This window comes from Lynx rufus, unplaced genomic scaffold (genome assembly GCF_022079265.1).
Source record: "Lynx rufus isolate CCGP_SWC_20201006 ecotype Redwood Valley unplaced genomic scaffold, mLynRuf1.p SCAF_1, whole genome shotgun sequence".
In the NCBI taxonomy this organism is placed as follows: Eukaryota; Metazoa; Chordata; class Mammalia; order Carnivora; family Felidae; genus Lynx; species Lynx rufus.
The window spans coordinates 70152612-70177229 of record NW_025814823.1 but is presented as its reverse complement, the minus strand read 5'-3'; the positions used below and the strand labels follow the sequence as shown (position 1 = coordinate 70177229).

General features: G+C 45.9%; 1 long non-coding RNA gene and 1 other non-coding gene across 3 annotated transcripts; one reads left to right on the top strand and one right to left on the bottom strand.

Annotated features, from left to right (window-relative positions):
• Positions 1–363: 363 nt before the first annotated feature.
• LOC124513357 (uncharacterized) lies at positions 364–19089 on the bottom strand. 2 transcript variants are annotated; one of them, XR_006962362.1, is made up of 4 exons: positions 18903–19089; positions 2430–2837; positions 1393–1544; positions 364–510 (listed from the first exon to the last, which is right to left on the bottom strand). It is a non-coding gene; the product is annotated as an uncharacterized LOC124513357 (long non-coding RNA). The 2 variants fall into 2 exon arrangements; XR_006962361.1 differs by having other exon boundaries at positions 364–1544; positions 18903–19088.
• TRNAE-CUC (transfer RNA glutamic acid (anticodon CUC)) lies at positions 17242–17314 on the top strand. The gene has a single exon. It is a non-coding gene; the product is annotated as a tRNA-Glu (tRNA).
• Positions 19090–24618: the final 5529 nt, after the last annotated feature.

Here is a 24618-nt window from a genome sequence, read left to right as displayed (position 1 = left end):
GTCAGTGGAATGTCCAACTCTTGATTCCCGCTCAGGTCATGATCTCACAGTTTGTGGGATCAAGCCCCAGGTAGGGCTCTGCGCTGACAGTGGGAAGCCTGCTTGGGATTCTTTCTCTCCCTCTCTCTCTCTCTCTGTGCCCCCCCCCGCCCCCGCTTCTCACTCAAATAAACAAACACTAAAAAAAAAAAAAAAAAAAAAAAAAAGAAGGAGAAGAAAGAAACTCTCGGCATGGGGCCAGAAATGGGTGCTTTAACAAGCTCTGCAGGTGATTCTGAGGCACGCAGGTGATGTGTGCTGGGGAGAAGGGGGGTGATGTTTCAAGGAAGGTTTATTGACACATTGTGCCCTTTACATGCCTGCTTATGATCCAGATGGTCACCGGGAGGGTTCACAGCCCTCAGCTGGCCCACTGGGCTGACAGGCCATGACCATAGCCTTGGATTTCTGTCCTGCATCAGGGAGTCATTGCAGATACTCGGATCACCAGAGACAAGAGGCCAACATTTCCTGAAACAAGAGCCACACGAAGACGAAGGGGGTACGGCACAGGCTGCATGGGGTCACCACCACTTCCAAGCACCCCCACCCTTCTGGAAGGCCAATGTGTTCTACTCCAGGAAACAGACCATGTTGTAGTGGCCCCAAAGGACCACCCAAGTCAGACTGTGGCTGAGCAAAGTTGGCCTGGGAAATCCTGGATTGGAGGTAAGTTCCCTGATTTTGAATTTTACGCGGCTAGTGATCACTGAAGAGGAACACATTGCCTTGCCTTAAAAAAAAAAATAGAGCACTCCAAGAGATCTGGGAAGATGTAGGTTAAAATAAATTCCCATCTCAAGTTACTAATTAAGTATTTTACATTTGTTGGCTTATGTGTCACGCGTTGTGCTGGGAGTTTCTTGGCTAATACTCAGAACAACTGTGTGCGAGAAATACATGTTGATAGATGTCAGGCGTGGAAAGAATTGTGTTAATGGCTGAACAGTTGGGTTTGGGGCTCGGTTCTGCCACTAAGCAGAGACTCGGCGTGAAATAGGGGATATGTGGTGCTGGATTCCTGGGCTTTTCCTGGGAGATATGTGAGAAAATGCCTAACAGTTACTCATGAAATAAGTTTGGATTATAAGTGGTTCCTCTCATTTTACACGTAAGGAATGAAAAGTTGGGAGCGAGTGTCAATGCTAGCTGGACATTAGAATCCCCTGCAGGGCTTTTGAAAGACCCAGGCATCCCCAAGAGCAGCAAGCATGGCAGGCAGATGGATTGAACGAGGGGGTTCAACTCGTGGGTTGAACGAGATGCCGCACGGCCGGCAGGTGGCTGGGCTGGGACTGGAGCCCAGCTGTGCTGACATTGTAACCCGAGCTCTGGCTGAAGAGCAGGTAATACCTCAGAGTCACAGGGCAGATGTGGCGTGAGGATGCTGGCTTCTACGGGGCTTCCCTGTGACCATACTTTCCTGTCACCGGAGGGATGGCATTTTCCCAGCGGAGCCAGTTCGGAGTCTGTCTCGGGCGGTGTCGATCTCAGAGAAAGCAGCCCTTTAGGAAGAGAGCGGATGATAGTGCAGAGAAGGGGCCAAAGGGATCAAGGGAATTACTCGGCCACTAGGAAAACACTGGCTGCCTCCTGACATGCAGCCCTGTGAGCTTCCCGAAGCACATTCCTACTTATTTCCCGGCGCTGGCACTTCCTAGGGTCTCTGGGCAAGTTACTCTCTGTCTCTCGCTTCCTTATCTGGAAAACTGGATGATAATTGCATCGATCGCAACATGTTTCTGCGATGCTCAGATGAGAGGATGTGGGTAAAGCACTGAGGACAGGGGCTGGCATGACGCCAGCAGGTATTAAATTCGGATTTCACAAAAACCTGAGGCTCAGCGTCTCACCTCAAGATAATGGCTGGTAGCACAGAGCTGCCATCCAACCCGGGTGTCGTAAGTCTGGATCTAAAGTTCCTCCCCTTCTCTGGCTGCCCCTGGCAGGTCCTGTCTTCATCAGGCTGCCTACCTATGCCCCTTTCTCTAGGTCTTTATTTTTTTTTTAAGTGTTTTTATTTATTTTTGAGAGAGAGACAGAGAAAGGAGAAGGTGCAGAGAGAGTGGGGGACAGAGGACCCTAAGTGGGCTCTGTTCTGACAGAAGTGAGTCCAACGCGGGGCTTGAACTTGGGAACCGTGAGGTCATGACCTGAGCTGAGCTCCAACCCTCGACCAACTGAGCCACCCAGGTGCCCCTCTAGGTCCTTCTCCATCCAATTCCTCATTTCCTCCTTTTTGTTTACATATCTTAACTCTTTACTTATTTATGTTTGTTTTCGCTTATTTTATTTTTCATTGTAAAAGCAAAATAATTTTCGCTGGGAAGGTAAAATAGCAGTAGCAAAAAAGTGGGCAGTAAGAAAAACCCATCATTAATCCCACAAACCTGATACAACTCTTTGGTGCAGGGTTATGTCCCAAGCGTACGGTGCTTTCCCCTGCGGCTCTCGTTCTTTAGGGTCATTGAGAACCATTAGGAAACCTTGGTTCAAGTTCAGGCTGCCGGACTCTCGCCTCCAATGTCAGCAGAACTAGGACTGGAGACTCCAGTACGGCGCAGGCTCTGAGACGTGTGTCTGTGGCGTTGTGCACATTCCTGTGCTATTTCATGGAGACACTTGGCTATACGTACCCCTTCCCGGTTGCTGTGCAGGCTTCGTACCACAATGCAGGCCTTTCATGGGCTCTCTGGGGCCTTAAGATTCGCCTGTCACCGTACAGGTGGTATTTTCCTACCGACCCAGCTCAGACTCCTTCTCTCCGTTGCACTGATCTCAGATTAAGCATGTGGGATCTGGCGGAAGGAACAAAACATTCAGTCATTTACCTGTGGTGAGGCCTGGGCATTGAATCCGTCTAAGCTTTCCAGGCAGGTCTGGATGGGATAAAGCCAGTTGGGGGGATCCAGACTGGAGAAGCATCCCCGGAATCTGAAAAGGCCCAATCCACTGGGTGAAGTCAAAGTCCTGAGCAGAAGCTCCGAAAGTGCAGAAATCCAGAAGCTGGTGGTCAGAGCAGCTAGAAGAAGGCCTAAACCAGGGGGGGAGGCATGTGCACAGGGCTCAGAATGTCAGGGGGCCTTTCCCTGCACAAGCCTGAGAAAGGATGCCTCACCTGGTCCCTGCTCGGTTAACCACATTGGCCTTGCCAACTGCCCACGAGATTTTGCCGAGTTCTAACACTAGGAAAACCTTTCGTGCCTACTGACCTGCTCAGGTTCATCCATCTGTCCCTTCCTCTGTATTTAAAAGCCTCTCCCTTTTCCTTACCCCTAACTGTCTTGATTAATGAATAAGATTTGGCTGGACTCATGGGAATGCCAAATCTCTTCCACGGAAGAGGAAGAGCCACATGACCTGGTGGTACAGAGGCCTTATTCTCTATCTTCCCTCCACGATGTCATCAACCACGAGGGATTGACAAGGGCCTATGTGTGCACAGAGAGCCACTCGTGCTGAAAACCATTTTTTTTTTTAATTTTTTTTTCAACGTTTATTTATTTTTGGGACACAGCATGAACGGGGGAGGGGCACAGAGAGAAGGAGACACAGAATCGGAAGCAGGCTCCAGGCTCTGAGCCATCAGCCCAGAGCCTGACGCGGGGCTCGAACTCACGGACCGCGAGATCGTGACCTGGCTGAAGTCGGACGCTTAACCGACTGCGCCACCCAGGCGCCCCTGAAAACCATTTTTAATGCCTTGAGAATGAAGGACCTCAACCGGAAGCAAGGTGGCCCCTCATCTTGTCACCACGGGAGTTGCCAAAGGCCTCTGGCTCTGTTTCCAGGAGACTCGGCCACACAGGTCCTGCGATTCGGACTCCCCCGAAGGGTAAATGGGTGGGACTCAACAAAACCAAAATACTCATTTATTAACCGGCAATAAAAGCAGCCAAGTCTTCATTTTACCTGGTCGACAGAGAAGCATGACCTCAAACACACACACACATTGAGGTCAGAGTTGTTCTGTAAATACAGAATTAAAGTAAAAGGAACCAGATGGCTCAGTCAGAAGAGCATGTGACCCTTGATCTCGGGCTGTGAGTTTGAGCCCCACGTTGGGTACAGAGTTTACGGAAAAAATGAAATAAAGGGAGCCAGATGGTGTAAGAAGTATTTTCACCAAGCCGTGTGTGATCAGGTAGTCAGTTCCCTTTCTTGGCTCTCCAGACAGGGCCATTATTTTATCCTGTTGGTGGGCCCTTTTCTTCTTTGATCCCGCGGTCTCTGCCCAACTGCTTCCTCTGTCTTTCCCTTCTCGGTGCGACGAGCCACCTTTAAATCCCCAGAGCTGTTATGTTATCGCCATCCTTTGGGGGGAGTTGGCGCGGGGGTTAGTTGCACTTCCTCATTATGGCTTGATTGTTTTATGAGCATTTCTGATAGCTTCTCCTCTTAGCCAGTTTCCCCTCGCCTGGTACTGGGGCCTGCCCACACGCCCTCTTGTGCCACATAATCAAGGAAGAGAGATTTTGAAGCAGTCGGGGCTCAGCCGCCCAGCTTGGGAAACTGGTTTTGCAGGAAGCTTAACAGGTGTCACAGAAAGGGCGAATGGCACGAAGAAGCAGGAATGTATGTCACAGGCACTTTTTCGGGGCAAGGTCCAACTCCCTGTGATCACAGGTGGGCAGATTCCAGCGAGATCAGTCTTCATCAGGACAAAGCCTCCGACACTAGATTTCTAGGAGCTGACGTCACTGGGGTGGAACTAAAGGACTGGCCCATGATCCTTTGCTTACTTCCTGGACCCTGGGCAAATGACAGCCAGCCACAGGGGACGAGGCCAGAGCCCACACCCTATCTTCACTTCTCTTAGCCCGAAATCACAGTTCCTCAACCTCAGCACTGACATTTTGAGCTGGATCATTGTCTGCTGTGGGGCCTGTCCCATGCATTGTTTATGACACCCCAAAATGTCTCCAGACATTGATAAATACCCCTCGGGGTGGGAGGTGGAGGGATCAACCACCCCTGAATGAGAACCACGGGTGTTTTCAGAATCACAGCGCAGAGGTGGGGCGGGGTGAGCCGCTGACATGAATTGCCTCTAATTTCAGGTGGGTGCACAGAGAGAATGAGACGGGAGTGAGGGCGGTGTTGGAAGAAGTGGGCGTCTCCTCAGAGGGCTTAGGTGCCTCCCTGCTGCTCCATCCCAAAAACCTGTTGATGCAGCAAATTTTTTAAATGTGCCCTGTGCAGAAATCTTCCCATCTTACAGGCTGGCAGTTTCAGAGAAAGCTACCCACATCTATTATGTTTACCCACCCAGACTCAAACTAATCAGAATTTCAAAAATATTAAAAAAAAAAAAAAAAAGAATAAGACTTTACTGTTTTAAAGTCCCCAAGGCAAAGTTCTCAAAGCCAGAATTTGCCACCAGCATCTTAGGAAGTTTTATTATTATTGTTGTTGGCATTGCATAAACAACACTGAGGGTAATTGAAAGAAAAGAGGGGCGGCTGGGTGGCTGTTGGTTAAGTGTTCAACTCTTGGTTTCAGCTCCGGTCATGATCTCACGGTCGTGAGAATGAGCCCCAAGTCCGGCTCTGCACTGGCAGCAGGGAGCCTGCTTAGGATTCTCTCCCTCTCTCTCTCTGCGCCTCCCCTGCCCACGGGTGTGCATGCGCACATTCTCTCTCTCTCTCTCAAAATAAATAAACTTAAAAAAAAAAGAAAAGAAAATTTTATGCCATCCCCCAAATTCCATGGCTTTCTTATTTTCATTTTCTTCTAATCTTTACACAAATACGTTTTTCTTAAATGGAGTGGAAAGTTGAGTAGATCCAACTTGAAATCCTCAACACATTTATGGGATATGCACACACGAGCTCCTCTCTTGGAGTCTGAGTGTATTTTGAAAGAAAATGTGAACAAATATACGTACATTTGCAACTGTTAATTCAGCTGTGGCATAATATTTAGTAAAAGGTATTTTACTAAAAAATAGGAAAAAGTAGGAAGACTGCTTCAGTCTTGATTACCCAGATTTGTCCACATCACCCTGCTTAACGATAGGACTTTAAACAAGAAATGACCTTATGGAATTACCCAGACTTCTTCTCGTTTTTACAGATAAGTTAACTGTCACCCGGATATATTGACTGTTCTGCCAAGATAACATGAGGAGTAAATGACGAGGCTGGGAAGAATCCCCGATTCCCTGACCGATGCTGCTGACTTTCCACCACATCCCCTCCCTTGCTACACACCCATAAAAGTTTGCTGAGAGGATGGGTCAGAATGAGTAATATTATAATGTCCAGTGATATTACACAGCTGATTTTCACAAACAGTTTTAATTCCATTTCTCACAGTGCAAAGATTAGGGCTCTGGGTCTATGACACTTGGTAGAAATTGCCCAAGACCAGAAGTTAGAAGATACGGGTTTAATATGGTCTCTACCATTTATGAGGCCTAAAACACTAGCTGAACTACTTTACTTCTCTGAGCCTTGGTTTCTTTTTTATTTTTTTTAAGTTTATTTATTTATTTTGAGAGAGAGAAAGAGCAGAAAAGGGCAGAGAGAGAGAGAGAGAGAGAGAGAGAGAGAATTCCAAGCAGGCTCCATGCTGTCAGCACAGAGCCCAGTTCAGGGCTGGATCCCATGAACCTAGGATCATGACCTGAGCCTACATCAAGAGTCAGATGCTCAACCAACTGAGCCACCCAGGCCCCCCTGAGCCTTGGTTTCTTACTTTGAAAAATGTCAGTGATAAGTCCTACCAAGTGTGAATCAAGGATCTAAAAAACATTCTATCCTTTGAACCAATAATCCCCCACTGCAGGATTCTTATCATTTAAGAAAAATGCCAGTATGCAGAAATAGCATTATTGTACAGCAATGTACCACCGCCACCCCTTTGTTGAACCTGCTATGTGGGAGCGCTATCGTGCTAGCTGACTTATCTCTAACCTTCGTGACAAATCAGAGAGATGGGTATTGTAGTGTTTATTAAACAAACGAGAAAATGGAAGGCCGGGGGGGGGGGATGATTTGCTCAAAATCACAGTTGGTGAACGGTTAAGAGTGCAAGTCAATGGGTGCCTGGGTGGCTTGGTCGGTTAAGTGTCAGCTTCAGCTCATGGCTTGTGGGTTCGAGCCCCGCATCAGGCTCTGTGATGACAGCTTGGAATGTGGAGCCTGCTTCGGATTCTGTGTCTCCTCCTCTCTCTGCCCCTCCCCCATTCATGCTCCATCTCAAAAATAAACATTAAAATTTTTTTTTAAAAAGAGTGGAAGTCAAAGTCACACCTGCCCTTCCTGCTGCCCATTTTCTTTCTACCATGGCTTGTTATTCTCTATAATGGTAAACAATATCCAATGATAGTGGTTGATTTAAACATTATAGAATGGGGGATGCCTGGTTGGCTCAGTGATCGAGCGACCGACTTCGGCTCAGGTCATCATCTCACGGTTCATGGGTTTGAGCCCTGCATTGGGTTCTGTGCTGAAAGGGCGGATCCTGTTTGGGATTCTCTCTGTCCCTCTCTCTCTGCCCCTCTCCAACTCCATGCTTTCTTTCTCTCTCTCCAAAATAAATAAATAAATAAATAAATAAATAAATAAACAAACAAACAAACAAACAAACAAACTTAAAAAAAATTCTTCTAGGGGTGCCTGAGTGGCTCAGTCTGTTAAGCATCTAACTTCAGCTCAGGTCATGATCTCATGGCTGTTATGACAGCTCAGAGCCTGGAGCCTGCTTTGGATTCTGTGTCTCCCTCTCTCTCTGCCCCTCCCCTGCTCACTCTCTGTCTCTCTCTGTCTCTCTCTCCCAAAAATAAATAATCATTAAAAAATACTTTTAAAAAGTATAGAATGGAATCTTTCCAGTCATTAAAATATGGGTTTTTTTTGGGGGGGGGGCACCTGGGTGGCACTATCGGTTGAGCATCAAACTCTTAATTTGGCTCAGGTCATGGGATCAAGCTCTGTGTCACGCTCTGTGCTGAGCAGGAAACTGCTTGAGATTCTCTCTCTCCCTCTGCCCTTCTCCCTTGCTCGTGTTCTCTCTCTCTCTCAAATAAAAAAAGGGTTTTAAGCTTTTTAATCATTTTTATTTAAATGCTTAATAGACTCTTCTGCCTGATAGAGTTAGGGAGGCACTGGGGTAGGAGGAAAGGACCTCCGTGGCCAGCACCTGGATGGGGATGGGAGCATACGGGCTTGGGCCAAGGATGTGGCAGCAGGGATGGAGGTCAGCCTCCTTTGTATGATAAGGCATTCACCAAGATGCCGGGTCAGTGGATCACAGAACAGAGTGAACATAAAGCCAATGAGGACTGAGTATAAACTTGTGAGAGGGTGTGTTGTTAGGATTTAGATTTGGCTGCGCTAACAGAGAAACTTTTATTTAACTAGATGGAAGTATAATTTTCTTGCAGAGAAACCTAGGCAGGGTGTCTGGAACTGGATTCCCAGAACCAGACACCCAGCTTCCTTCTATTCTGTGGCTCTGCCGTCCTAGGCATAGCTTCCATCTTGCTGTCCAAGAAGACAATGCTAGTTCCCACATTCTAGTATATTCTAGTTACGACGGATGGGGAAAGAAAAGGAAACACTCTCTTTAGGGCCACACTCTGCAAGTTATGTGCATCACTTTAAGACTCGCCCCATTGGCAAGAAGGTGGTTACAGTGCTACATCAAATGCAAGGGAGTCTGGGAAATGTCTTTAGAAGAACTGCTATAGCCAAACTGATAATCTCAAGGGTATCGAATTAGGGGAGAAGGGATGTTGAAGGACAGTTAGCACAGAAGACAAACGAGAAGGGTTGTTATCCTGTTACCATCTGTAGAGACTGGGAAGGAAATATTAATCATGAAAACACAACAAAACATCCAAAATCCATTTTACAATGCTCGAACTTTCCTTGGAGTTCTCATTGTACCTGCTTCAATTTTCCCCCATCACAATACCCTTCAGAGACATCGAGTAAAGTCTTACCTTATTTCTCTGGGCTACTTAGAGTCTCATATGTGTTGGACAGACCCCATTCTGAGACTGATCTGTACAGGATAAGTCATTTTTATTATATTCAGTTTAAGAGTCAGGACACAAGTTTGCATACAAAATGAAATTACAATTTTGATTCTTAAATGCGTAGGAAAAAAATTTGGAAGGAGGGGAAAATACCACTATGTGAGTCCTTTTTTGTTGTTGTTAGGATTTTAAGTTTTTTCACTTTTGAAAAAATTATTTTGCAAATGTCTAAAATTTTTTCAATGAGCATCTGTGCGTTTTATATTCAGAAAAAAATTTAATGTTTCTTTATAAACCACTGCCTTCTTCTCAGTTCTTACATAAAACCAATGAATATAGTATACGTGAAGTTACTTTAAAACTATAAGGAAAGGGGCACCTGGGTGGCTCAGTTGGTGGGCGTGGGACTTCAGCTCAGGTCATGATCTCACATTTCATGAGTTCAAGCCCTATGTCGTTCTCTGTGCTGACAGCTCAGAGCCTAGAGCCCGCTTCGGATTCTGTGTCTCCCTCGCTCTCTGCCCGCCCCCCCCCCCGCCCCCACTCATGTGCTCTCTCTCTCTCTCTCTCTCTGTGTGTCTCAGAAATAAATACACATTAAAAAAATTAAAAAGGGGCACCTAGGTGGCTCAGTCAGTTGTGTCCGACTTCTGCTCGGGTCATGATCTCGTGGTTCTTGAGTTCAAGCTCCCCATCAGGCTCTGTGCTGACAGCTGGGAGCCTGGAACCTGTTTCAGATTCTGTCTCTCCACCTCTCTTCCCCTTTCTGGCTCATTCTCTCTCTCTCTCTCTCACTCTCTCTCTCTCCCTCTCCTCTCCCACTCCTGCCCTCTCTCTCTCTCTCTCTCTCAAAAAAAAAATATTAAAAAAAATTTTATAAGGAAAACTAGAAAAGCAAAGTTCTTAGTGTGTGTCATAACCGGTTATTTTCCAAGGAAATGACATTACCAGCAAGACAGTAGATTTAGGTGTTACTGGTTCTTCTAATACGAAGGCAGATCAATTGTGTTTTACAAGGTATTTTTTCTGTCTTAAAGTTTGGTAGTACACTGGCTCATATTTACTAAGCACTTACCATTTACCAGTCAGAAATTTTTCCCATATGAAGGAGGTTCTATCATTATCTCCTTTTTTCAGACCAAGAAACTGAGGCTTCTGGTGATGAGGTAACTAACCTGAGATAACACAGTTAGTGATCTAATGTATAATTTAAAAAAAAATTTTTTTAATGTTAATTTAGAGAGAGAGAGAGAGAGAGAGAGAGAGAGAGAACAGGGGACAGGCAGAGAGAAAGGGAGACACAGAATCCGAAGCAGGCTCCAGGCTCCAGGCTCCGAGCTGTCAGCACAGAGCCCGACATGGCCCTCGAACCCACGAACCGCGAGATCATGACCTGTGCCGAAGCCAGATGCTTAACTGACTGAGCCCTCCAGGCGCCCCTCTAATGTATAATTTTTAAGAAAAATTCTACTTATCAAAATTAACCTGTCTAAACAGACTACCAGTGAAGAAATAGAGGAAGTCACCCCAGGTCCAGATTAGAAAGGGGAATTCTGTCTTCTGTCCACCTTTAAAGATCAGGTAGTCCCAATGCTATTTTAACATAAGCCAGCACATAGAAAAAGAAGGAAAACTTCCAAGCTGATTGTATGAAACAAGTGTTCTGTTGTCCCAGTCCTTGATAAAGATGGCACTAAGAAAAAAAACTATAGACCAATTTCCCTTATGAATAACAGTGGAAAACTTTGAAGTAAAACATTAGCCAACAGAACCCTACAACACATTAATGGTAATGGATCATGTGGTTGGATTTTGATGCCAGTTGTGTTATATTCCGCTACCATGCCCACTAAATACAAACACACTGAATTTTTTTCTAAAGTAGGTTCCATGCCCAACATGGAGCTTGAACTCATGACCCTGAGATCAAGGGTCACATGCTCTGTTGAGCCAGCCAGATGCTGGCTCAAAACCAGCCTATAGGCCTATAGGATCAAAACACACCCTATTTTTAAAACAGTGTTAAATACATACAGGAATGTGTATGATAAATTTTCACAATTGAACACACTTAATGTAGTAGCACTCATGTTAAGAAACAGAACGTTATTGGGGCAGCTGGTGGCTCAGTCGGCTAAGCGTCTGAGTTCGGCTCAGGTCATGACTGCTCAGTTCGTGAGTTTGAACCCTGCATGGGGCTGGGCTCTCTGCTGCAGAGCCTGCTTTGCATCCTCTGTCTCCCTCTCTCTCTCTGCCCCTCCCCCATGTTGCACATGCGTGACCTCTCTCTTTCTCAAAAATAAACAGGGGCACCTGGGTGGCTCAGTCGTTTCAGCATCCAACTTCAGCTCTGGTCATGATCTCACGGTTCATGGGTTCAAGCCCCGTGTCAGGCTCTGAGCACAGAGTCTGGAGCCTGCTTCAGATTCTGTGTCTCCCTCTCTCTGCCCCTCCCCTGCTTATTCGCTCTCTCTTCCCCTCTCTCTCTCTCAAAAATAAACATTAAAAAAAAAAACTAAAGAGAAAAGAAAAGAAAAAAATTATTAATTCAACTTCATCAAAATGATGCAGTTTTGTATAGCACACACAAAGTTTTATCTGCAGAGATACTGCTAAGAGAACAAAAAGACAAAGGACACAATGAAACAAAATAGTTCCAGATCACATATCAGACAGAGGAGTTACATGTACAGTATCTGAAGAGTCCTCTGAATAGTAAGAAAACAATGTAATTTTAAATTTTTTTTTTCAACGTTTATTTATTTTTGGGACAGAGAGAGACAGAGCATGATCGGGCGAGGGGCAGAGAGAGAGGGAGACACAGAATCGGAAACAGGCTCCAGGCTCTGAGCCATCAGCCCAGAGCCTGAAGCGGGGCTCGAACTCACAGACCGTGAGATCGTGACCTGGCTGAAGTCGGACACTTAACCGACTGCGCCACCCAGGCGCCCCAACAATGTAATTTTAAAATGGGCAAAAGGCTTGAACAGATACTCTGCCAAAAAGACATCATCATTAAGCCCATGAAAATATAGTTGGTATCATAACCATTAGGGAAATGCAAATTAAAACCACAATGAGCTATTGTTACATACTTATTAAAATGGTTGAAAGAGGGGCACCTTGGTGACTCAGTTGAGCATCCAACTCTTGATTTTTGGCTCAGGTCATGATCCCAGGGTTGTGGGATCGAGCCCCATGTCTAGCTCCATGCTGAGCGTGGAGCCTGCTTAAGGTTCTCTCTCTCTCTCTCTCTCTCTCTCTCTCTCCCTCCCTCCCTCCCTCCGTCTCTTTCCCCGGCTCACATGCGTGCTTTCTAAAATAAATTAACATTAAAAAAATTTTTTTAAATACATAAAATGGCTGAAATGAAAATGATACTGTCAGCACCAATTGCTGGGGAGGATGGAAAGCAATTTTGCTGGCGGGAACGCAAAATAATACAGCCACTCTAGAAAATAATTGGCAACTTCCTATACATTCAAACACAGGGCGACTGGATGGCTGTGGGTTAAGCATCGACTCTTGATTTCGGCTCAGGTCACCATCCCAGGGTGGTGAGATCAAGCCCCTCAACATGTTTTGCACTGGACGTAGAGCCTGCTGAAGATTCTCTCTCTTCCTCTCCTTCTGCCCGTTCCTTCCTTGCGCATGCCAAGTGCGTGCCTTCTCCCTCTCTGAAATAATTAATTAAAAAATAAAGTTAAACATACAACCAAGAAACCCCACTCCTCTGTATCTACTCTATATTCACATAAAAAACCCTGTACGTAAGTCCTTATCCAGCTCTATTCATAATTGCCCTAAACTGGAAACTCGTCAAATGTCCTTCCAAGGCTGAATGGATAAACCAAATGTGACACATCCTGTAAAATGGGCTACTACTCAGCAATTGAAAGGAACAAGCGGATGCTACGGTCTCACTTTGGATGAGTCTTAGAGGCATTATGCTGAGATAAGGCAGTCTCAAAAGCGTAGGTACTATGTGATCCCATTTATAAAATATTCTTAAAAAGAAAAAAAATGTTAGGGAGAACATATCAGTGGTTTCTAGGCGGGGGGAGAGCATGACTACAAACAGCACCACAGCATTTTTGGGGTGTTGGCACTGTTCTGTATCTTGATTGTGATGGCGATTCCATGGATCTACACGTGTGTGGACCTGTACACTTCCCCCCACCCCAAAAGTGAATCTCCAGTCTTTAAGAAGAAAACTACATTTTGCTTGGCAAAAAAGCATCCTGAGCAAATTCAAAAGATCAACGTCAAATGGGGCTCCTGGGTGGCTCAGTCAGTTAAGCGTCTGACTTTGGCTCAGGTCATGATCTCGCAGTTCGTGAGTTCAAGCCCCGCGTCGGGCTCTGTGCTGACAGAGCCTGGAGCCTGCTTCGGATTCTGTGTCTCCTTCTCTCTCTGCCCCTCCCCTGCTCACACTCTGTCTCTCTCTCTCACTCTCAAAAATAAATAAACATTAAAAAAATTTTTTAAAAAGATAAACATCAAAGATGGGAAGAATATTCATATGACTCATATCACAAAGCACTACCCTCTTCAATGTATAAACAGCTCCTAAATGTCAATAGCAAGGCCAAAACACCTACTCTCTGAAAGATCAAATGATATGAGCAGACAATTCACATTAAAGGAAATACAAATGACTTTTAAAATATGAATAGACAGTCCCCTTACACATAAGCAAAATGCACATTAAAGCTACAGGGATATGCTGCCATTTGTCTATAAGATTGGCAAAAATATCAAAGTTCGGGGCGCCTGGGTGGCGCAGTCGGTTAAGCGTCCGACTTCAGCCAGGTCACGATCTCGCGGTCCGTGAGTCCGAGCCCCGCGTCGGGCTCTGGGCTGATGGCTCAGAGCCTGGAGCCTGTTTCCGATTCTGTGTCTCCCTCTCTCTCTGCCCCTCCCCCGTTCATGCTCTGTCTCTCTCTGTCCCAAAAATAAATAAAAAACGTTGAAAAAAAAATTAAAAAAAAAATATCAAAGTTCAACAGCATGGACTGCTGACCAAGCGCTGTCATTCATTGCTGGGGCGAATGTATATTAACGTATATTAGAAGATTTGGCACTTTCTATCAAATATTTTCTCTGACTCAGGCATATTTGTGCTATGTGTGCAAAATGAGGTATATCCAAGGTTATTCCAGCATGGTTTTGTAATACTTAAAGAATGGAAACTAGCCAGATTCTATCACTAGGGAACAAGTTTAATCAATGACGGAATATCTCCATCCATTGAACTACTCTGCAGCTATCAAAAAGAATGAGGGGCAGGGGCGCCTGGGTGGCGCAGTCGGTTAAGCGTCCGACTTCAGCCAGGTCACGATCTCGCAGTCCGTGAGTTCGAGCCCCGCGTCAGGCTCTGGGCTGATGGCTCCGAGCCTGGAGCCTGTTTCCGATTCTGTGTCTCCCTCTCTCTCTGCCCCTCCCCCGTTCATGCTCTGTCTCTCTCTGTCCCAAAAATAAATAAACGTTGAAAAAAAAAATTAAAAAAAAAAAAAAAAAGAATGAGGGAACTTTCCGTGCCCTGATACTGGACGATTTCCAGTATATATTATCGTTAAGGGAAAAAAAGCAAGGTGCAGAATGGCGCATGAGGTGTGCAGCACTCCGTGCAAAACACAAAGAATATAAGCATTGACGTCGGTACTTGTGTCACACAAAGAAACTCTGGAAAACTAAGCAAGGAAATAACAGAAGTGGTTATTGGTGGGGAAGAGAAGAGGGGGGACAGAAAGACAGAGAGTAACAGCAGAAACACAATGACCATGACCTGCCTCACTGTATGCTTAATTTTTGAGCCATTTATGTAAATTACTTGCCCCCCAAAATCAGATTTTCAAATAAGAAGATGCATTTTCAGTGGCAGATCGCCGTCAGCCCCGTGGAACACAGAAGGGGCGGAAGAGCACGGAACGCTGAGACAGGAAACCAGAAGAAACACTTCCCTTGCAACAGAATTTAAAATGCAGAAGGAAGTAGGGCTGCCGAAACAGTGGGTATGTCGGCGAAAGAGGAGCCAAGGAGCAGAGGGAGTGGAAGAACAAAAATATTGCTTCGGATGTGGAAGACTTGAATGTAGGTCCTCTCTATGCTGACTGGGGGGCTGGGGGCAAGCGTTTTAAGTTCTCCAAGCCTGTGTGCTCATCCATAAAATGGAAATCACAACCAAACTCAGCTCACAAGGTTAAATAAGGTAAAGGTTAAATGAAAGGAAAATGTTAGGGCACGCTGCAACAGGGAGCAGAGCTGTGTGCAGACAACGTTGCGTTAAGAAATAAAAGGAAAACAGAAAAGCGGCCCTACACCTTCCTGATGCCCCTTTCCTCCAGAGACCTGGAGTCTTGCACCAAGGAAGCCGGGGAGGAGCGGGCCTGGGAGGAGCGGGCCTGGGAGGACCGAGAGATGGCAGAGGTGGAGGGGCAGAGTCACAATCCCCCTGGAAGCAGGGAGGAAGAGGAGAGGTCAGCCGGCCCCAAAGGATTCTGCTTCCCAACCAACTCCTCCTGAGTTTGCTAATTTGGTCGTCAACAGGCTGCCTACTGCAGACCATTCTGGAGAACTTCTGGCATCCTGAGAGCAAGGGCAAGCCATTTCTGAGGGCTTTGCGTAGGGTGTGGAGGGCGCACCGGCCAAATTTGTTCCGTGCAGAGAGTGGGAAGGTGGGTTGCGGGAAGGCAAGTCTGGGGGCCGGGACCTCTTTGGGAGGCAGCAGTCCAGGGGAGAGATGATGGTGGCCAGAACTGAAGGAGCGGAGAGACGTGGATGGAACCAAGAGGGTGTCAAAGATACACATGGCTGGACATTAAAGCAGTGAGAACAGACCTCACTCAGTAACTGCTGACAACAGAGGCCACCACTGAGCTTCTGAGTTTCTTTCCCATCTGAGCAGAGGCGACTGGGCGTTTTAAAGGGAGAAGGAGGAAGGGGTAGGGGCACAGGGGTTTGAGAAGGGCCAGGGAAGTGAAAAGTTACAAAAAGCAGGAAGAGCAGGAAGGCAGTGCTGGTCCCCGTGAAACCGCCTGGGTTTGCTAACTGACCTTTGTGGAAGTTAGGCTCCCACACTCCCCCAGAGGCCGGGAGTCAGGGGCCCTGCCGGCAGGTTTGGCTGGGACCGTCAGTTATCTGAGCAGCCTTGAGTTTTCTCAGAGAGGCACTTCCAGTGGGAGGTGGGGAGCCCTAGGGTCATCTAGAGGATGCGGCTGCAAACTGTTAACAACTGTGTTAGCATCTGTTCAAGTCTGCATAGGCCGAGGTTGAGGCCTAGTCAAGGAAGGGCTCAAAGGAGCCTGGCTGTGGTTTGGTCAAGGAGAGAATCTTTACCAAGGCTTTGGTGAGTGTCTGGTTGTATACTGTGGGCAAGGGAGGGAGAAGCAGCAAGGGCACCCCCCCCCCCCCGCTTTGCCTGTGGAGCCCGCAGGGTGGGATGTTGTTGGTGTTCAGAGACAGAGAAACCGGAAAGGAGAAAAGATTCGTAAGGAAAGATGGTCGTCAATCCTGACCGTGGTGAGTCTGAACGCCTATGTTTGGGCGCCCAGTGAAGGTGATTAGTGGGCAGCTGGGTGTTAGGGTCCGGTCTCAGCAAAGGTGCCCGGGCTGGAGACCTCTATCTCCAAGTACCAACCGAGGGTATGTGAGCTGGGGCCGGACAATGAATGCAGAAGGAAAGAGAAGGCCCTGAGACACAACCCTCAAGAATATTACTTAATCCCCTTGGGGCGCCTGGGTGGCTCAGTCCGACTCTTGATTTCTGCTCAGGTCACGATCTCGCGGTTCATGAGACTGAGCCCCAAGTCAGCCTCTGCGCTGACAGCGTGGATCCTGCTTGGGATTCTCTTTCCCTCTCCCTCTGTCCCTCTCCCCACTCTCTCCCCACCCCCTCAAAATAAGTAAATAAGCATTAAAAAAATATATCACTAATCCCCCAAATGCCACGTGGGGTTAGGAAAGTAGGCACGATATCCCCATTTGTCAAAGAACAACACTGGATTGGAGACTGAGGTTGTGACAAAAGTCATCCAGGCACTCTAGAATCACAGCTCTTAATTAATTATTGATCCAATAACTAATTAATAATTAATCCCATCAGAATACATTTCTCCTCTCAAATAAATAAATAAAATGACCAGACAATTGTGTATTTTCTTTTTATGGATTTTGATTATTTTAATATTAAAAAAAATTTACTGACTAGGAGGGGTGCCTGGCTGGCTCAGTCGGTAGAGCATGTGACTCTCGATCTCAGGGTCATGGGTTCGAGGCCCACGCTGGGCATAAAGCTTATTTAAAAAAAAAAATTGCCGGGGTGCCTGGGTGTCTCAGTCAGTCAAGTGTCCGACTTGGGTTCAGGTCATGATCTTGCAGTTCATGGGTTCGAGCCCCATGTCGGGCTCTGTGCTGACAGCTCAGAGCCTGGAGCCTGCTTCGGATTCTGTGTCTCCCTCTCTCTCTGCCCCTCCCCTGCTCATGCTCTGTCTGTCTCTCTCTCTCTCAAAAATAAATAAATAAATAAACATTTTAAAAATTCTTTTTTTTACAAATTTACCCGCAAGGAGCAAGGAATAGGAAATGATGTAGGAGCAGTCATGTGCTCCTACATGTGGCTGATTCTAGCCACATATTCATGTGCTCACCCAGAACTAATAAGTACATCCCCTTGTCATGTGCCACACCTCAAACACACATGCTCTCTCTCTTTCAGAGACATTGACCCAACCAAGGCCATCCGTAATCTCTGCAGGGCAAGCTCTCAGAGCACACACCCAAGGGAGGAAAGATCTGAAACTTCTCAACGGCCACTGAAGTCAGCACCCAAGCTCCATACAACCCTCAAACACACTGTATATCGAGAGAGATAATTAGCCCACTGTTGCCTTTCTCTTGGCTGTCACTTGCTAAGTTCCTTTTCCAGAATGGTTTTGCCATTTACTGTTTTATTTATTTATTTTTCATGTTTATTTATTTTGAGAGAGAGAGAGCACAGGCATGCATGAGCGTGAGTGGGGGAGGAGCAGAGAACAAGGGAGAGAGAGAGAGGATCCCAAGCCAGCCGCATGCTGGCAGCACAGAGCCCAGCTTGGGGCTCAGTCTCATGAACCATCAGATCATGACCGGAGCAGAAATCAATATTCACACGCCTAACTGACTGAGCTACCCAGGCACCCTGCAATTTATTATTTTTTACTTTATTTTTGTTGTTTTATTAAATGTTTGTTCTTGAGAGAGAGGGAGAGAGAGCGTGAGTTGGGGAGGGGCAGAGGGAGAAGGAGACAGAGGATCCAAAGCGGGCCCTGCACTGAAAGCAGAGAGCCTAATGTGGGGCTCAAACTCACGGACCATGAGATGAGGACACTTAACCGACTGAGCCACACAGGCTTCCCTTGTTTTTTTATTTTTTAAAAATGCTTATTTAATTTTGAGAAGAGAGAGCATGTGAGCAGGGGAGGAGCAGAGTGAGAGAGGGACATAGGATCCTAAGCAGGTTCAGAGCTGACAGCAGTGAACCTGATGTGGGTCTCGAACTCACGAACCATGAGATCGTGACCTGAGCCAAAGTCCAGTGCTTAACTGACTGAGCCACCCAGGCACTATTTTAAACCCATGATAAATAGATATCCATTTTTCAGTCAGGTTGGTTAGTTCAACACTGTTTTCTTCCATAACAGACAACAATTCAGCCATGAACATGAGGAAAAGATTATTGATTTCTGTCCTTTAACCTCCATCATTACTCAGATTCAAAGTTATACATAAGAGTCTATCTTTGGTAAATGTTATTTCTGGGAACCGTGCTCTTTAATCGCACTCTGCCTAAGGGAAAGCCTCTTTACCACAGGACAGGGTTTCATAGAGTCCTTCCTACCTTCAAATTCTTGTCCTTCCTGGAGCCTCAGAACGTGACCTTGCTTGCAAATAGGATCTTCGCAAATGCAATCAGTTAGGATGAGGTCATGCTCGTACCCATTAGGATGGCTATTATGGAGAAAAGAGAAAACAGCAAGTTGGTGAGGATGTGGAAAAACTGGAACCCTTGTGCCTTGCTGATGGGAACGTAAAATGGCGCAACCACTGTGGCAAACAGGTTGGCGGTTCCTCAAAAATCAAACATAGAATTACCGCGTGATTCGGCAATTCTGATTCTAGCCACATATTCAGAAGAATTGAAAGCGGGCACTCAGACAGATTCTTATGCAATGGTACGCAGAGCAGCATCACTCACAATCGCCGAAGGATGGAAACAGCCCAAATGCCCATCGTCAGATGAATGGATTGACAAATGCACAATATACATCCAATGGGATATTATTCAGCCTTGAAAAAGACTGAAAGTGTGTCCCATGCTACCACATGGGGGAACCTTAAAAACATACTGTGATGAAATAAGCCAGACACAAAAGGTTAAATATTTGTAAGACTCCACTTATAAGAAGTTCCTAGGAACAGACAAATGGATAGAGACACAAAGTAGAACAGAGGCCACCAGGAGATGAAAGGAGGGCACATGGGAGCTATTCTTTAATGGGAGTACACAGATTCAGTTTGGGACATTAAAAACGTTCTGGAAATGGATGGTGGAGATGATCGAATGACAATGGGAATGTACTTACTGCTACAGAATTGTATACTAGAAGCTCGTTAAAATGGTAAGTTTTATGTTATGTGTATTTTAAGCGCAATACGAAAATAATGATAATAAGAGAAAAAAAGATGGAGAGGAGGCCCTTAATCCATGGTGACTGGGGTCCTAAAGAAGAGAAGAGACTACAGGGGAGGAGGCCATGTGACGAGATGAGATATATTGGGAAGACCTCGTGAAGGTGGAGGCAGGCATTGCCGTGACGTTTCTAGAAGCCAAAGGAAGCCAAGGATTAATGGCGGCCAGAAGTGAGGAAGGATCCTACCCCAGAGTCTTCAGGGTGGACACGGCCCTGTCGACACCTTGAATTTGGACTTGTAGCTCCAACTGTGAGAGAATCAATTTTTGTTGTTGTAGGCCACCCAGTTTGTGGTGCTTTGTTACCTCACCCCTGGGGAACTGATGTGTCCTATTTCACATAAACATAAAAAAGAAGCCTTTGCTTTGGGAGGTTGGGGAAGGGGCAGGAAGGGAGGATCTCAAGGGGACACGCAGAGCACCGTTTCCTGGGGCACCTGGGTGGCTCAGTCGGTTAAGTGGCTGACTCTTGATCTCGGCACAGGTCATGAGCTCAGTTTGTGAGATCGAGTCCCTTGTTGGGCTCTGCACAGACAGTGAGGAGCCTCCTTGGGATTCACTCTCTCCTTCTCTCTGCCCCTCACCTGCTCACAGATGTGGGTGCTCTCTTTCTCTCTCTCAAAATAAATAAATAAACATTAAAAAAACAAGAGAGACAGTTTTCCATCCGTTCCTTTTCAAAAACCAGCTACATTTAACTCTTGTCGGATGAAATCCCATTGTCTATTTACGGCTTACTACACACACGGTAAAAGTATTTCTACTTTGTAGATGTTTAAGAGTTAAAAATGACAATATTTGCTTGATGGAATACTATGTTTTAGATGTTTAATATACGGAAAGGTATTTACAAAATATACTAAGCCAAAGAAAAGGTTACAAAAGCAACTTGATTCAAAACGTGAAGATGTATGTATGCCAGGGAGTTAACAGTGGATACTGTTTCCTCAGGAATTTTTCAAAATGTTTTTGAATGAGTTACTTTAGTAATCAGAAAAAGAAATTAATGTTATTACAAAATAACAAGTCAAAGTCAAATAGTTGAGTTGATGGGTTGAAGTTAGCCTTTGGCTGGGGGGTTGGGGGTAGCTCTTACAAACTCTGAGCCAGGGGTCCAAGAGCATGCTACTGTCCATGGACCCAAGCCCTTGACATCTGGTTCACACCCCTGGTGTTCCCCCCTCAGTGATCTGAGTTACGTGGAGATCTGAGGTTATGTGGAGAATGTAGTCCTTCGAGGTTCCCCAGTGACCCCTGGGCTCAGAGCTTTGGAAGCAACTGAATTATTCTCCCACAAGAATGATGATGTTTCCATGTTTAGAGACATTCTCTACATATTTGATTATTTTTCTTGCTGAGAATAACAGTTTCAGTATTTAAACAGTTTAGTTTATATTGACAAATATTTATTTTACCAGGCACCGTGTTAAATGTTGTGGAGGGTGTGGGGGGAGGGGGGGGTAGTGGTGTAGTTTTGTGATCAGAATCATGAGATCTAGAATCCAACTGGCTGGAATTTGAATCCTGGCTGTCTAATTTCCTCACACAGTGAAATGGGAGAATTATTTAATTTCTTCTTCAATCTGCAAAATGGAGATAATATACTTAATCAAACCTAAGGTGCTTTTGATTAGAAGCAGACATTATTTACTTCTAAGAAAGACAAATATTACCCATTAAACTTTGACATGTTGCTTTGAACAATATCCCTGTACAGCGCATGGACTGGTTACACCAGCCTCTCGTGGCGCTGAAATTTCTTTCATCTAGGCCAGAAATCTGGCAATTTCTCCCGCCTCCTATTGCATTGTTTGGCAGGCAACGGGCAGTCCCTTTGTGCACATCTCAGTAACTGAAGATAACACAGCTTCACCTACCTGTAGGGGAGTTTTCTTTCCTTAGGTCCATGAAGCCCTTGGGGGTTGCTTTGCAAGAAGAAGGGTGATCATTTCTCTAAGAGCAAATTTCCAGCTCTATTTTCATGATTTTCTGGGCTCACACATAGTCCCAACAATGCACAGAGCTCAGGCGAAATGCAAACTTCACCAGCAATGACCAAGGCTGGGTATGTGGAGGCAAAGACAACTATGTGCGGGCTGCTTCTGGCCCATACTGATTGCAGAAGGCCATCAATTGTACGGTGCATCAGGATGCTGAGATGTTAGTGAAAGAAAAAAAATTCTTTTAAATATATATTAGAATTAATTAAATCAGCGATACCGATACTTCCCTCTTGGAGTTTTGTGATGGTTACTTATGTGGTTATAACACAATCCCAGCTATCCTGAAGGGTGTAGGTCCTGAGGTTTAGATCTAAACTGGGCTCCAAAAGAACGAATGCTCTGTGATCGTTAAGTAAGTAGAACCCTGGGGCCCTCGCTTTCTTTCCCAGGGGATTTCTATATCCTCTCTCTGCTTCTTGGATCCAGCCACTTAGCAAGCATGGACCGACATTGCACAATCGGTGCTATGTAAAGGGCTCTCCAGATTCGCGGTCGGCATTCAACAAAAGCAAGTCCAGTGACCCGTGGGATGAAAATATTTGGAACTCCTAAGCATTGCTCATGTGTTTAAAGGTGGACAGTGATCAGGGCGTCGAAAGAGCAGCTGAAAACAAAGCAGTCTGGGGAGAAAGCGGAAAAGCACAAGGCCTTAAAGATGGAAAAACGAAAATCGGGGGCACCTGCCTGGCTCAGTCAGTGAGCACGCCGCTCTTGACCTCAGGGTTGTGGGTTCAAGCCCCACGTTGGCTGCAGAGATCACTTAAAAATAAAATCATTTTTTTTTAAAAAAGGGGTACCTGGGTGTCTCAGTCTGTTAAACGTCCGACTCTTGATTTCGGCTCGGGTCATGATCTCATTGTTTGTGAGTTCGAGCCCAGCATCGGTGTCAGTGTGGAGCCTGCTTGGGATTCTCTCTCTCTCCCTCTCTTGCTGCCCCTCCCCAACTCTTGTATGTTCTCTCTCTCTCAAAATAAATAAATAAACTGTTTTCAAAAACCTTTAAAAAGAAAATTGGTGAATGAGGAATGAGAACTAATTTCTGATCCTTGCTTCTCCGAGTCTATTGGGCTGACATTTCCTTTCTATGTTTCCCTTTTAAGCACTATGAGAATCAAGGTCCTTCACGTCCACTTCACAATTTCATCAAGGAGCAAATGGAAGCCTGGGACGGGAGGTGACCTGAGGGACTTGGGTTCTGGTAGGTCCGTGGAGACTGCCCTCCCCTCCTCCTTTATTTGTTTCCTACACTTATCAATTGTTGTAAAATGTATTCTTAGTATGATGGAAATACCTAATTCATTGACAGAGACGTCTGTTAAACAGCACTCCTTCCATCACGGCCGGGGAGGAACTTGATAACTAGTATACAAAGAAGTGCCTGGCATTTAGGAAAGAAACGTAAAGAAAAAAATTAAGAAATTCCGTATCAACAACAAAAATATCTTTGTTAGTCAGGCTATAGTAAAAGGAAGACAAAAACACCAAATAAGGGACCTGAGCTTGTGTTTTTTTTTCCTATAAATAGACTTTTGGATAAAAGGGCAAAGACATGAATTTTCCACTAAAATAATACTTTTAAGACTGTTAATTACAGTAAGAAATTTGTTCTCAGATCAGAGTGACACAAATATAATTATACGCATATGTGTGTATATATATGTATATACATCAGATTTACATGTATTAAATATGTATTTTGTAATAAATAAATACGTTTTTATTTAGTGTTTAAAGGTCTAGACATAAATATAAAAGCATCAGCATGGCCAAACGCGGCAGTGATTTTCTAGACTTAAAGGTCTAGAAATTCTGCCAGAAGCCCCTTTCCAGTAAAAGCGGAGCCTCTGATAAATTACAAACTTGTCTTGCTGATAAGTTCATCTCCCAGATGCTGACCAACTGGAAAAAAACATCGATCCCAGTGGAAGTCTGAGAAATTTGGAGGACAGTGACTCTGTCGGTAGCCAAGAAATGCTAGATGCCCAAGTAAGGTGTTTTGGGTAATACATCAGAGAGACTGGCTGGTTCAGGCTTAACCCCAAGGGAGAAGTGAGTGAAGTTCAGGAGTAGGCCAAAGCACCCACAGAGGAGAAAGCCTGGGCGTCCCGAGGGACCCAGACCAGGACCTAACCTCTCAGGCTCAAGGCTTTTTTGGTTTCTATTTCCCTGGGCTGCATGGCTTCCCATCTATTCTGTCAGGTTCTTCCAAACACCAAGGATTAGGGTGTAAGTGAGGTGCTCCGAGGGGAATGGCGAGGTCAAGAGTGCAGATTAGACCTCAGACCTTGTTCTGCCTCAAGCAAAGGTACTGGACTTTTGTGCTTGCGCCACTCAGTTGATTATAGTCTGTGGGGCTGGGCATGAGCATGGGGGAAGAATAGAAACTCCCAGGGGCTTCAGGCTCTCTAAATGGATGGGTGGCCCCAGCGCCCAAGGGCACTCCTCAGAGAGTCACTCACAGAGGCTGGCAATGGGCACGCTCAGAACCGGTGAAAGGAACCCACGGGGGTCTGGGCAGGGCCACAGCTGTGTCTGCTGTAGTCTTTCTGCTTCCTTCCCTGTGCCTGCTTCCTCCCCCCTCCCACCCCCACCCTCTCTCTCTCTCTCTCTTACTCACTGCCCAACCTTCTCTGCTATCTCTTGCGTTTGGGTCAGGTACGGCTGCTCCAGGCTCTGTGTCCTATCACTTCCCATGAGAGTGCCTGGAAGAGACTGATAGTCTCTGCATCCCTGTTCCATCCTCCCAGGAGAGAGAATCTCTTGACTTAATTTGAACCAGGTGTCTCCACCTCAGTCCAACTGACTGTGGTCATGGAGCCTAGGAGTGCAGGATCTTAACGTGTGTGTGTGTGTGTGTGTGT